This window comes from Rattus rattus, chromosome 2 (assembly GCF_011064425.1).
Source record: "Rattus rattus isolate New Zealand chromosome 2, Rrattus_CSIRO_v1, whole genome shotgun sequence".
Classification (NCBI taxonomy): Eukaryota; Metazoa; Chordata; class Mammalia; order Rodentia; family Muridae; genus Rattus; species Rattus rattus.
This window is the reverse complement of record NC_046155.1, coordinates 21,454,927-21,469,354: the sequence shown is the minus strand read 5'-3', so window position 1 is coordinate 21,469,354 and position 14,428 is coordinate 21,454,927.

Here is a 14,428-nt window from a genome sequence, read left to right as displayed (position 1 = left end):
AGCTGGTTTCTTACTTGCACTGTCAAAGACTTCAGAATCCTAGAGAGGGAGCCTTTCTAAGTTAGTTCTGCGAACACTCAGTCTCTTTTCTTCTTTAGTGAAAACATTTCAAGATAAAGGAAATGATAGAAAACCCCCCTCTTTGTTGCTTAGCTGAATTTGAGGTGTGCCCTCGAATTTCCCTGAAATCACACAGAGGCAACATGACTCCCAGATCTGGCAATGCGTTCTAAATCTTCACTCTCTACCAGATTATTTCTATTTTTAAGCTGTTTCACTTTGGAAGCAGACATATGGAAAGCCTTCAAGGCACCCTGGAAAGCACATTGTATCAGTTCCATCAGTACATATATGTGGAAGACACCCAGAACCGGATACTTCCACAGCCTGGTGGACATCTTTAATGTTGCTGTTGCTGCACTATTCAAATATCTGAAAAGAGTTATCTTAGCAGGTAGAATGAGACATGTATCATGAGCAATGATTTGAAATAAATCTTAAATTATAGGGACTCTATGATTTAATAAAAAAATTTTTTTAAAGACCGAAAAGAGATGTTTGCAATTTCTAATCTACTAGCTGCTGCAGATATGACTTCGCACAATACATTTTATAATGTCTCCAGAGGAAGCATGAAAATATTTCTAAAGGTGTGGGAAGAAGCAGACAGGGGAAAGGTCACTGAGAGAAAACTCTTTGACATTCGTTACCATGCATGTTCTCAAGTCTACCCCACCTTCCTGCCCATCTTCAGCACTGAATGTGAGAGATGGAGTTTTGAAGGGTTAGTTTTTGGACCTAGTCCAAATTTATTGAAACACAAAGGCAAGAAAGTCAATGAGGAAAGTAAATGTAAATTCTGAGCAGGCATTTGCCAGGTTACTTGAGTAACCGATCATTATGAGCTTGTGTTATTTGGCAGTGACTTACCTGTCTACTTCTTCCTTCCATTATTGTTAACCTCTTGATTGCTGTTCTTAAGAATAGATACATATATGTGTATGTAGTCAAGGGGACATCCTTCCCCTCAGTATCTGTATGATTTGCTTATTGTTAATGTATTGAGTGAACTCCTTTGTGCATCAGAAAAAAAAACAATAAATGAGACTTTGTGTTTCCATCGGTGTGTGTTGTATTTGTTCCTTGCTTTGGTTGAAAGTCAGATCAGTTTAATGGATGAAGGATGAATCATTTTTCCTTTTTATGTAATGGACTGAAAACTGACTATGATATTTGGCTGTGGGCCGACTGACATCTTCTGTCCTAGGATACTTACTACACATGGATTCTTAAACGAAACCACTGCAACAGCTCTTCTAGACTGTCAGCTTGTTTGGGTTGATCAGGGGATTAGTAAAAACAGGTTCTCGTTGTGTCCATGAAGTGCAAATAATGTCTATATCATTAGATCATCAAGGCGTGCCAATTTAATCCACTAATGAATTCAAACTTAGATTATGGTATTTGGAGGCGGTAGAAGAAGAGCAGGAAAGGCCTCTTGGGAGAATGTAGCTCACTAGAAACATGTTACTAGGGGTCATTTCTTGCCTTGGCCTCTTTCTGTTACTTTTCCATTCAGCTTCCTGTCTGCCATGAAACAAATCTTCCTATCATGCCCTCCTGGCTATGATGGACTGATACCTCTGGTATTGTGAGCAAAGTACACCATTCCTCTATTAAACTGTTTATGTATTTTTTTTGTTTTTTTGTTTTTCCAGAGCTAAGGACTGAACCCAGGGCCTTGCGCTTGCTAGGCAAACACTCTACCACTGAGCTAAATCCCCAACCTATTAAACTGTTTATATCTGCTAACATAGCTACCATTCTCATCCCTGTGGAGTCAGATCACTATGCTTTTGGTTTTGGCATCGCTGACTTTTTTTTTATTTAAAGCATATTTGTATTTAATTTATGTATGTATGCAAATGCCTACTATGTACATCATATATGTGCATGTGCCTGTGAAGGCAAGAGGAAATGTCATATCTCCTGGAACCAGAGATTTAGGTGGTTGTGAGCTTCCTGATGTGGGTGTTAGGAACTGAACGCAGGTCATCTGCAAGAGCAGCAAGTGTTCTTAGCTCCTGAGCCCTATCTCCAGGCCACTTTTCATGTTTTAAATGCTATAAGCCAGAATACAAAATATAGGTCATACCAAAAATAAGTTCATTGGGATGTAGGAAAGGCAGATCTAAGGAGAAGTTGATAACTACAAGAACCTGCATTTTAAAAACCAGAAAGCTCTCAAATAACCTAATGATATAGCTCAAAGCCTTAGAAAATCAAAAATAAAAGACATCTAAAAACCATAGAAAGAAAATAAAACTTGGAGTTGAGGTTAATGAGTTAGTACCCCCCAAAAAATCAACAAAGAGGAACAATTAAAGGGTTGATTTTTTTAAATGATGAAAGAAAAGAAAGAAAACAAACCCTTAGCTAAGTCAACTAAAGGAAAAAGACCTAAATTAATAAAATTAGAGTTGAAATTGAGATATTACAGCAAACACCATTGAAAACAAGAGAATCACTAGAGATTATTTTGAAAACTTACATTCTCACAAACTGGAAAGGAATAGGGAAATTTCTAAACACATATGTTTACTCCTTGAATAAAGAATATATACTCAATCTAAACAAACAGTTGGTGAAAAGAGATTGAACAAGAAGTCTCTCCTCAGAGGAAAGCCCAGGAGCAGACACATTCACAGATGAATTTTATCAGACACAGAAAGATCTATCAATAGTGCACTTCATGCTATTTTATAAAATAGGAATGAAAGAATCAAAACTCTTCATTTTATGCAGGAAGACACACTGATACAAAGGCCAGATAACAACAGAAAAGGAAATATCAATTTATTTGATGTACAAAGATACAAAAATTATAATAAAGTACTGCGAATTGAATACAACACATTAAGATCACGACTAAGTTGGTCTCATTCCAGGGAAGCTAGAATGGTTTAGCAGCCACTCATCAATAACCATGTTAGAGCGCAGAGATATAATCAAGAACAAAAGTCATGAGATCATCACAATAGATACAGAAAAGCCTTAGATGAGTTTCAATACTGCTTCATGTTAGTAACTCTGAAGAACTTAGGAATAGAAAACATCACACACCAACACAATAAAGACCACTACTATTAAGTCTATAACCAATACTTTACTGAGGGGGAGACTGGAATGCACTGCCTCTAAGATCACGAACAGGTTAGGATATCTAATTTTACCCCTCTTATTAAATATATAACTGGATGTCTTAGCCAGAGTAATAAGACAAGAGAAATAAGAGATGCAAAAGGGAAAAAGGGAAATCAATTTTCCCATTTGTAACTGTTACGATCTTATACTTAAAATACCTTGAAGACTCTATCAGAAGACTCTTAGATCTGACCAGTGCTTCCAGAAAAGTAGCAGGATACAAAATTAATATACCAACTCATTAATTAAAAAAAAAAAACAGGAGCACACATACATACCCACACCAAACAAAATAAATCCCACTAGCAATAAACCTAACCTAATCAAGGAGATTAAAAAACCTTTATGATGAGAGCTTGAATGCACAAAGAAAGTAAATAAGACCTTAAAGACGCAAAGACTTACTTCCTATGTTCACACATCACCAACATTCTTAAAATTCTAAACCTGAGGGGCTGGAGGGATGGAAGCACTGCGTTTACCACACAGTGGCTTACAGCCATCCAGAACTTCAGTTCCAGGGACCCTAGTGCCTTCTTGGCCTCCGCAGCCCAGACACATGCACACTATACATCCACACACATGGGCAAAATAGTCATGCACATAAGTAAAAATAAATCTTTAATTTAAAGATTCTAAAAATGACTACATCACCAAAAGACGCCCACAGATTCAATACACGTCCCATCAAAATTTTCAATATCACGCTTTCCTGAACTTAAATTCATACAGAACATAAAATACCCCCACTTTTGAGGAAAGAAAGCAACATGACAGATGTCACAATACCTGCTTTAACACTGTGCTGCAGAATCACACTTAGAGGAACAGCAAGGTATTGGTACAAACAGTCTTAGTCGGTGTTCTATTTCTGTGACGAGATACTGTGAGCGTGGCAACCCTTATGAAAGAAAACATTTAACTGGGACTGGCTTCCAGTTTCAGGAGTTTGATTCATTATCGCCATGGCAGGTAGCATGGTGGCACGCAGGCAGACACGGTGCTGAAGAAGTAGCTGAGAGTTCCACATCAAAATCTGCAGTCAGTAGAGTGAGCCACTAGGCCTGGCTTGAGCTTTTGTGACCTCAGAACCTGCCCGCAAGTGACACACTTCCTCCAACAAGGTCACACATCTAATCCTTCTCCAATAGTGCAAGTCCCTGATAACCAAGCACCCAAGTATATAAGCTTGTAGGGGCCACTCTTAACCAAATCACCACAGATATGTAGACCAATGAGATAGAAGAGAAGACTCAGAAATAAACCCATGCAGCTACACCCATCTATGTAAATTTTGACAGGTGGCAAAAATATGCATTAGAAACGAAATAGTCACTGGGCTGGATCCATGGCTCAGTGGTTAAGAGCGCTTCCTGCTTTTGCTAAGAGGACTGAAACTCAGTTCTCAGCCCTGTAACCACATCCTCCAGGGGATCTGACAGTCTTCTGGCTCCTGAAGACGTCTACCTAATATGTGTGCTCACACACACAATAAATAAATAAATCTTCAAAAGGAAGTAAGAATGCAGACTCTTTAAGAGGTAATGCCAAGAAAGCTGGACACCCGTATTCGAAAGAACAAAACTAGATCCCTACAGGTTACCCTCCATGAAAATCAATCCAGTGGCTCAAAGACTTTAAGAACCCAAAGTCTGAGATCACTAGAGAAAAAAGTAAGGCAAATCCGTCAATACAGAGGCATAGGTTTTCTGAGGAGGACTTTTGCAGCTCAGGAAACAATAGCAAGGACTGTCAAATGGGATTTACAGAATTTCAAGTCGTATGCACATCAAGGGAAGCAACAGCCTGCAGATAGGAGAATGTCTTACCCAGTATTCCTGTGATAGAGGGGTAGTGATCAAGATATACAGATGCCCAGAGAAATGAATGACAGAAGAAAGAAGTAATCCAAGCAAGAAGTGGGCAAACAAACTGAGCGCACACTTTTTCAAAGGAAGAAATACAAACTGTCAGTACATACGAGATTCACAGTTTGCAGCATCTTCAACCACTGGGGAGATGCAAATCGAAATTGCATCAATGGCACCTGTCTCCCTGGTCAGAATGCTGTCCCCAGGAAAACCAGAACAATGCTAGAGAAGGAAAGGTACAGTAATAGGTGGTTGGATGGATGTTAAACTAATACAGCCATTTATGGGAACCAGTGTGGAGGTATTTAAAAAAGTAAAAATGTAACTACCATGTGGTCCAAGCTATTCCACTCCAGGATGCGTACTCAAAGCGCTCCAAGTCAGCATATAACAGAGTCACCCACATACCCGATTTATTATAGCACTATTTACAATAGCCAAGGTAAAAATATGTAGCGCCTGTGTGTATATGTATAATTTAGTCATAAGAAGAAAGTCATGCTAGCATGGCTGTGTGTCCCTTTAATCCTAGCACTTGGGAGGCAGAGGGAGGTGGATCATAGCAAGTTCTAGATCAGCCAGGGACATACAGTGAGATCCTGTCTTAAAACACCAGGAGAAACTAAAGAAAGACAGAAGAGATGAGAATCGTGTTGCTTGAAGGGAAAAGGAATAGAACTTGAGATCATCATGGCAAGGAAAACTAGCCGGACTCGGAGAGACAACAGCTCCGTGCCTTCCCTCATCTGTGGAATTAAGACAAAAGACAAAATGGCACGGAGGAAGAAGGGAGACTTCTGGAGTAAAGAAGGAATAGACAAGGGGAGAGAAAGGAAGGCAGGGCAATTTGAAGAAGTGAGGATGGCCAAAGTACACTGTCTGCATGTAAGAAATGTCAGATAAAACTATTACTTGTACAAGATAAGAAGAAGTTCATACTGTAAATGGGCACGAAAACTTAAAGCCCAATTTTATAAAATAGTACTTTATCTGTGATGCCCTGGTCTATTTTTACTACTATTAGATTCCATTTCGTTCTTTAAATTTTATTCTATATTTGTGCTTTACTAAGTAGTTTCTAGAAACTTGGTAGCTTCTAGGGTACCTGTATGAGGTGTCAGATCCAAGGCCCTTGTGTCACCATCAGCACTGTGCTAGGGTCTGAGTCTTAGCTTGGCCTCCCACAGCAGGGGAGGAGGCAGAGGTAGGCGAACTGTCCTCAGTCTCCATGTCCCCAGTGTTTGGTCTTTTGCTTTTGTTTTAAGAAAAAGTCCCTGCTATGTTTAGGGATAACAGTGTCCATCCTTAGGTTGTGAGGATTAAGTGATGTGCTGCATAGGCAGCCGTAAGACAGCATCCAGTCACCTGGGGGCTCATAATTCAGTAGATAGGACCGGAAAAATGGAATGCACATTGGAGATTAATTATACCACTTAAATATGTATCAGTTTATTTTTTAAATATTAACCTAAATAACCACTCAAAATTCATCAAGATATTAAGGGTCTTTTATATATAAAACATCCCACATGTGATTTCTTAATAGTATTATCTGTTCATGTTTCTAACTTACAGCATGAAGCCTAAAGCCAGTTGTAGATTTGGTCTATAAATTTACCCCTATCCCCAGTGCCTGAGCAGCTCTCAGAACAAGTCCATATGGCTTCCCGTTTCTCAGACCAGATGTGGGTTTGTGTTGGGAGGGTCATATCTGAGAACTGAGGAACCGCCTGGGTTTCTGAGATGGAGGTGGCCCAAGGATCCAGTCCCTTGGGTAGAAAGCCCCAGGACTGAAGCACATGTCAAATGCTCTAAGACTCTTGCCTACCCTACCTAGGCAGCTCTCTTGAACTTTGGGGGACCCCTATTTCTGCAAAACCTCTGGTCATATTGTCTCCTAGTGCCCACCATAATAAAGTTCCTTTATTTGACTTATTGTACGGCTGTCTGTTTCGTCTTGCCTGTCTCATGCACACTGAACTGGGTTTTGGGGTTGGCTAGTTTTATGTCAGCTTGACACAATGTAGGTAGAGTCATTTGGAAAGAGGGAAGCTCAATGGAAAAAAAAAGTGCCCCTACCAGCCTGGCTTGTGGGCAAGCTGTGCGGCGTTTTGTCTGTTTGTTCATCAGGTTTTGTTTTAAATTGACAATGAATATGGGAGGATCCAGCTTCCTATGGGTGGTGCCACCCATGGGCAGGTGATTATGAGTTATATAAGAAAGCAGGTTGAGCGAGCCAGGAGGAACAAAGTCAGTAAGCCGCATTCCTCGTGCCCCCTGCTTCAGTTCCTGCAGGTAGGTAAGTCCCTGCTCTGACTTCCCCTGAGATGCTCTTCAAGCTGTGAGATGAAGGAAACCTTTGCTCTCCGGACTGCTTTGTCATGGTGTTTCATCGCAGTGGTAGAGACCCTACCTGGCATGGAGGGAGGCCTCACACACTTTGTTCTTCTTCTGGGAGGGGTGTGGAGGGTTGAAACTGTTTCACGTGGCCTCGGCTGACCTTGACCTCACTGGGTACGTGAGAAGGACCTGATCCTCTTACCGATGCTCCAGATACTGAGATTACACTATAAACAACCACACCCAGCGCTGAGTTTTTCCTTTTACAGAGTAATTGAGGTAAACATATCCAGAAGAAAAACTCCATGAACGTGAATCATCAATAATAGTATAATACGCAATAATAATAATGTCCAATTTGAGGGCACTGCGTTCTGTTATGGCAATTAACAGATACAGTTTTTTACAGCGCTGAATTAATGATTCAATAAAGTGAGATTTAGACATGAAATCCAGGAGAGTGACAGGCACTTCAGGGATCCATGAAGTCATTACTCAGTGGAACAGAACAGTAAATTTTCATTACCAACAAAAGGAGGTTTTTGTTTAAATCTTTCAAAGAATGGAAGTGGTAAATAGAGGGGGATGGGAGGGTAAAGGAGGAAATATGTGGACAACTAACACCAAAGACCTTTTGAAAACTTACTTCCATAAATGTTTTCATACACATGCATATTAGCTATGTATACATACATATATTATATATAAATTCTAAAATATAAATTTAATCCTAAAACACATACATATATACTTACTAAAGCATATATACTTACATAAAGTGTACATATATTCAAATTCTCTTTATAGGTATGTTACCATATGTACATACATAAATGCATACATACATATATACATACATGTGAAGGATTCACCATATGATGGGAGAAAGGGAATGTTCCAACTGTACAATTGGACATGTTATACCATAAAATAAAACACTCAGTACCAGGAATGGGTTCCATCGTGTTAAATCCTTGGCCAAAGTGCCCCCATAGACACTCCCCACTCAAACATCACAGGCTGTTGCCAAAGCTACTGGCTACTCTCCATACCCTGACAGTCCTATTACTGAAGGACCATTTGCATATGCCATGAAACATGAAGAAATCAAGATGGTTCCCAGCTAAAAGCTGCACACCTATTGACTAGCATGCATGATGCCAGAAAGTACTCTGCATGCTACTGGAGGAGGAAAATAGTTATCAGGGGCTACAAATTCTGGGCCTACAACAGAAACTTGCCTGCAAGATATAGTGATGTAATTGTGGCACACAGAATGGGAACAACCAACCACTTTTTGATTGGATTTCAGGTCCACCCCAGGATACTCGATCCATACCAGACACTATGAAAGTGTCAAAGAACCTGAGATTAGATAGGAAATAGCACCACCACTATTCAGGTATCGGAACATAATAATATTCTAATCATGTTCTAGTGATCTATGGCAATAGTCATAGACCGCAGTATTTCTCAACCCTCTTCAGAGAAACTTCTCAATGGTAGATGATAATTAAAACAGAAACCCACAAATACACAATGTACAAAAAAAAGGAAACCTTTGGATTGCTCAATCCTAAATGGGATGCCATAATGAAACCTCTCCCTCCTCTCAATGCTCAGGGATCTATGCCAGACTTTTGGGGTCCCTCTTGAGGTTTAATTAAGACACAGAGGCATCTACATAGCTTAAAGCTGTTGGTTTTTTGCTTGGGCAGTTTCTCAGCTGGTGTCTAACCTAACCAGACTTCCTCGCCATTCCATCTCTCAGCGTGGTTCTCACTGCCTGTTTCCTAGCTTCTTGTTTCGCTTCTGCCTCTCTCACCATCTGCTTGTGTCTCTCTCCATCTCGCTGCCTGCCTGGACTTTATGCTGAAACTTCCTGTCCAACCCCAGCTGCTAGCTCTTTATTACGGAAAAAAAAACTACATTATTACTCAACCAGTTGGCTGGGGAAGGTTATTTTCCCGGAACAGCTTGCCTTTCTTTTAAAGGCCAGTGAGGGGGTGACTTTACAAATCCCAAAAGGCCGCTCCCAAAAAAACAACCGAAAACACAAGGACACACTTTTTCACAGCTAGAAAATACAATATTTGTGGGTCACCCCAACAGCGGGATTAGAAAGACAGTAAAAGCCTGTGGTAGTGGATGATGCCAGGGAAATAGTCTATCAGACATAACGGGACTGACACACATGAACTCATAAAGATGTTGACAGCTTGTACAAGACCTGCACATGTTTAAACCAGAAAAAAAAAAAATCTTAGCACAGAGAAGGGGAAGCAGACAGGAGGTCCCACCTGGTCAAGAAGCTATTTGTAATTGATACTTTCTGGCAAAGGGAAAATCAGTTGTCTTCGTCACTGGTTACTGTAAAGGTCTGAAAACCACTGACAGAAGACTCAGATAGTATGCAAAGCAAAGAGTGTTTTGCAGAACAACCAGCATGCGGGGGGTTCAACCAGTTTTTGAAATGGGGACCCCAGACAAAGGCACACAGACCTTAGAGGGAGCTGGGGAACTCTCTAGAAGGATTGGGTAATCTAAAACCTCACTGATGGGTGCTAGGGAGTCACAGCGGTCAGTGGTCTGCGTTCCTACGCCAATGACGTTTACTTATAGGATGGGATAGAACTGCCCGGAGCAGATGGCCCATCCTGAGAGAAGACATTTCCCCATTTTGGTGGTTATTCCCAGGCTGTTCTTCGAGAGGGGATTTTAAAACCTTTTTCCTGGATTTTATGGTCTGCTCCTGGATTTGGTGCATATGACCTTCTTTTCTGAATCAGGCTTGGTCCTCAAATGGAGACAAATGGGGTTTAGGTCATCCTTTGTCCTGTCAGTTATGTCAAACATACTCCAGGGCAGACCCAAGGCCAGCAGGAGTTGGCCAACAACGAATGAACTCTACTTGGTTGTTGTTGTCTTTTTGTTTTGGTTTGGCATTTTTTAATCATTTTTTTTCTTTTTGAGAGAAAGAGCAAGAAGTCGGGGGGTATGGAGGTGGGGAGGATCAGGGGCATTGGGAGAAGGGAAAGGATATGATCAAAGTCTATTGTATAAAATTTTTCATGAAAATGGCTAAAGGGGAAGCATTCTCTGTTTTCACATTAATAAAGAGACATTTTAGGGAAAACGCATTTCCTTGGTCAGGCATCACTTCTTTGTCCAGCCACACCTCTAGTAAGCACTGTCGTTGTAAACATATATTAATTTAGTACACCTTTTGATAGCTTTGTGCTTCTGTAATAGCTGAGTCTGGTTAGAATGGGACTAAGGACAGGCAGTTAAAAGCATTCTTTATGATAACAGCTTTGCTGGGAAAATACATCCATTGTCACTCAGAAAAGAAATGTTTTACCCTCAGAGCAAAAAATGGGTTTTCAAAAGATGGAACTGTGCAGAATACACAGGACATCTCCTTTTGCCTAGATTCTGTCAGGCTGTCCTGAGACAAAGACAGCACGGCTTGTGGATAGGAAGAGAAACAAAGTGGTGGGGTCTGAAACCAGACAGAGGAGAAAGCCGGGTCCTGGGATGACTGCTGTTCACGGCTGAAGAGGCTCTGTACACCTTCATGACCACAAGCACTTGCTGCTCTCTGCAAAAAAGAGCCCTTTCCCGAAAGTCGTGAACAGACTCCTAATTGACCTCTGTCAAATTAACTCATAGCCTTTCATGACCAACCGAAGGAAAAGTTTTATTCCTTATTTCAGTTTTGATTAGAGTACCTTTGGTGTTTGCTGTTTTTGCTTTTGTTTTTGTCGTTGTCGCTCTTTTGTTTGGTTTGGGACATTCGGCAGGACTTGTTTCTAGCCACACTTGAGCTAGCGAGAAACTTGTTCTTGGGAAGCTCTGAAAACCTTAGCGGAAGCACATAGTCTGTTTAGAGGGATGGGGAGGGGGGGTTTGCCATTCTAGAGTACGGGGTTCGAGAAAATGAAGGCAAGCGCTTATCCCAACTCAAGCACCGTGCGGTGAGTTGCATCTGGCAACTTGAGTGTTTTGCACTGATTTGTATAACCACGGCCCCACCAGCAGCTTCATGAGCAGAATGCAGTGTCAGGTTAGGCACCCAGCAAAATCCCATGGCATTGAGTCAGAGCACTACATAAAATAACCTCTGGGCTTGGCTGGATGCTTTACAGTGACAGACATCTTATGTCCTCCTCCAAGACAAATACTCCAATCCCTTGTAGATGAATTTTTTTTCCTATAGCAGTGGTTCTCAACCTGTAAGTCTTGACCCCGTGGGGAGAGGGTAGAATAACCCTTTCACAGAGGACACCTAAGACCATTGGAACACACAAATATTTATTAGATTACATTATGACTCATAACAGTAGCATAATTACAGTTTCGGGGTAGCGATGGGATAATTTTATGGTGAGAGGTGTCACCATAGCACGAGGAATTGTATTAGAGTTACAGCATCAGGAAGGTTGAGAACCACTGGCTTACATGGTAAAAATAATCCATAGAGAGGCATATAAGTATCCATGTTCCCTACAAAACTGCTGTTCTCATTAAGTAAAAAGTATAAGCACCCATAGGTTTTTTCATTAATGTCATTCATGAAACTACAGGCCATTTTACATGACACGATTGAATTCAAACAAAACTATAGCTTACCCTGAAGCATATATGAACTCTTCTGCTTCTCATGTCTTGATAGGTGTCAAACTTAAAAATATTTTTAAGATACAAATTTATGGGGCTGGAGAGATGACTCAGTAGTTAAGAGCATGGGCTGCTTTTCCAGAGGGCCCAGGTTCGATTCCCAGCTCACAACCATCTGCAACTCCAGTTAGGGGATCCAACACTCTCTTTTGGCCTCTGTAAGTTCCAGGAACCCAGGTGATGCACACATAAACATGCAGACCAAATACCACTACACATATAAACATGAAAAACTTCAATGTACCAATTTATACATGCAAAGAGTACCAAATGATGTTGTATTCAAGTCATATCGAGTTTACTAATCATAAGGCTAGTGGATTTTAAACAGTATTTACCTAGGAACCACCCCATCAAGTATCCTTTAGGTACCAGGGGCAGGTTAGCCTAAAGCCTAAAATGACACTTACCTTTTAGAGGAGCCCACATATTGGAATGGCAGGACAAAGGGGCAAGTGTGGGAAAGGCAGTGAAGTGAAGTTCCTGGCAGAGAGGCAGCTCAAGATGTCGAAAGGGAGGAGTGTGTGGCTGAGTGCGTGGTTGGAGGGATTGCAGAGAGCAAAGGATGATGGTAAATGTTTCACGGAGGAAGTGTCCTCTGAAACTGATAAAAGAGTAAAACGTGTTTTATTCACACGTTTTCAAATGTGTGGGTGCATGTTTGTGTGGGCCCACATGCGTGTGTATGCGTGTGGAGGCCAGAGGACACACTCTAATGCTGCTCACCAGTTTTCCACACGGACCTTCTCACTGACCTGGAGTTCTCTGACCATGAGACGAGGCTGCCTTTCCAGCAAGCCCTAAGGATAAACCTGCCTCTGCTCCTCTGCCCTGGGATTACAGGCATGCACCACCGGGGTTACAGCCATACACCGCTGCAGCCCCTGGGACTACTGGCAAGCATGCATTATTGGGTTATAAGTATGCACAACTGGTTTATAAGCGCGCCCCACTGCAGCCTCTGAGACTACAGGCATGCACCAGTATGGTTATAGGCAAGCACCACTGGGGTTACAGGCAAGCACCACTGGGGTTACCGGCATGTACCGTTGGGGTTACTGGCAGCACCACTGGGATTATAGGCACACACTGCCGGGATTAAAGGCGTGCACCACTGCAGCTGGCTTCTCTAAGTAGGCTCTGGGTTTTGGCATCCAGTCTTTTGGTTTGCCGGGGCAACATTCTGCTGACTAAGCCACGTCCCCTCCCTGGAATTTATTTATTTTATGTGAGGACTCTCAGAGGCATAAATCCAAACAGAGTGTTCAGCCTGAGCCCTGGCCAGTCATTTTAAACCTGACCTGTGAGGGAAGTAGCCTTAGGATGGGATAAATGTCAGTCTTCCTAAGAGACAACAGATGCATTCATTCCAAGATGAAGAGTCCCAGGCCCTTGTCATGAAAGAATTTGATACTATAGGTCTGGACAGGGACAAAAGTATTATCAAAAAAATAGCTCAGTCAAGTCACAGAATAGGTGTGGTGGGAACAGACATTTTGAAAGTGGAAAGAATCACATGTGAACTACTCATGAAGAGTACAGGGCGCTCTGAGTCCAGAAATGGCATGTTTTGCATGCAGCAAAGATCATTCTGCTTGTCATTAGACAGAAAGCTTATTATCAAACTTTGCAGACATTCCCATCAGCAGGTGACAAGAAGAATACCAGGGGTGATGACTGTTAATTCTCATCATACTTGCTGGGCCACAAAGACTCTCATTGCTTCAACATGTTATGAGCTACTTCGATATCTGACATTAGCATGAGCTAGTTTTGTAATGTTTCTGACAATCACAAACTCAAGAGCCAAGACTAAACACCTCAATTTCCTCCAGCATCCCCCACTATGTCTGAATACTTTAGAGAGCACACAATGTCTTTTGAAGGACCATTTCTTTTTCAAATAAATGAATAGAAACCACACAATGAATGTGATGGTTTGTACATGCTTGGCCCAGAGAGTGGCACTATTAGGAAGTGTGGCCCTGTTGGAGTAGGTGTGTCACTGTGGGTGTGGGCTTGAGACCCTCACCCTAGTTGCCTGGAAGTGAGTCCTTCACTTGCATCCTTCAGATGAAGATGTAGAACTCTCAGCTCCTCCTGCACCATGCCTGCCTGGATGCTGCCATCCTCCCGCCTTGATGATGATGGACTGAACCTCTGCACCTGTAAGCCAGCCCAAATTAAATGTTGTCCTTATAAGAGTTGCCTTGGTCATGGTGTCTGTTCACAGCAGTAAAACCTTAACTGAGACAGAAGTTGGTACCAAGGACTGGGGTATTGCTGTGATAGGCCTGACCATGCTTTTGCTGGGAAGAATGTGGATTTGGGGA